Source organism: Eschrichtius robustus, chromosome 16, assembly GCF_028021215.1.
Source record: "Eschrichtius robustus isolate mEscRob2 chromosome 16, mEscRob2.pri, whole genome shotgun sequence".
Lineage (NCBI taxonomy): Eukaryota > Metazoa > Chordata > Mammalia > Artiodactyla > Eschrichtiidae > Eschrichtius > Eschrichtius robustus.
The window spans coordinates 87,899,108-87,900,368 of NC_090839.1; positions in this window are offsets into that span (position 1 = coordinate 87,899,108).

Genomic DNA, 1,261 nt, shown 5'->3' on the forward strand with positions numbered 1-1,261 from the left:
CACAATTCTGGAAGCTGAAAGTCCAAGATCAAGGCACCAGGAGAGATGGCGTCTGGGGACAGCCTGATTCCTGGCTTGAAGACAGCAACCCTCTTACTGTATCCTCACAAGGGGAAGAGGCGTGAGGTCTTTTGTGTCTCTTCTTATGAAGGCACTAGTCTCTTCAGCAGGGCTCCACCCTCATGACCTAATTACCTCCCAAAGGCCCTGTCTCCGAACACCATCCCACTGACGATTAGGGTTTCAAGGTATGAATTCTGGGGGGGACACAAACATATCATCCATAACAACGCACATCTCCAGACTAAGCCAGTCCACAAATGCCATTCCCTCATTACACACAAGACTCCATAACGCCATCCAGGTTGAATCAGAGGCTTCTGCCTTTTCTCCCTCTGGAGTCAACCCATGGAGGGCTTCCCCAGTGCGTCCTCAGGAAGGAGCAAGAACCAGAGAGGAAGGGAGGGACTCTAGGTCCAAGTGACACTGCTTCAGCCTTGCTTCAGCCTTTCTGTCTGGCTGTGCCTGGCCTTTCATCAGTCGCATCTCCTTTTTTTTTTGGTTTTATTTTTCTTTCTCCATCCCAAGGTCCACGTACAGCACTTACACCAGAGCCTGGCACCTAGCCGGCGCTCACATGGCAGTATTACTATATAAGCTACCTCGAATTAGGTCTTCTGTCACTGGCAACACAAGAGCCTGAACAAAACGGTGACCTGTTATTGCTACCACACCATGCCGTAGTCACGATTTCTCCCAAGAAGGTTAAAACTTTATGTGTACTCAGACATTTCAGTTAGATGGAAACCACCTAGACACCTGTTTCGATGCCCGAGACCAAGCGCCCAGAAGCCGGCTCCCCTCCCCCCTCCTCCGGTCCCTGCAGAGCCGCGCACCCAGGCACCTCCCGACCCGGCCCCTCTCCTCGCCTGCGGCCCAGAGAACACACCGCCTGCTCCGGCGGATGGACCTGGGGGTGGCGGGCGGTCTCAGGGGGCGACCAGCCAGGTCCTGGGGGGGCGGCGGGCGGTCTGCAGGCCCGCCTCGGTCCCGGCAGCGCGGGCAGCTCGCCCCACCACCGCAGCCCGAAACTCAACTTCTTCGAGACCCCGGAAGTGGGCGGGCGCGCGACCCCGCCGAGACCCCAAGGCCGGCTGGTGACGCAGCGTGCCGCAGCCAATCGCGCGCCTCCGGCGTTTGCGTTATTGCGAGGCTGGCCAATGGGCGCGGGCCTGGCTGCCGCTTCCTGCCCACAGGCTCG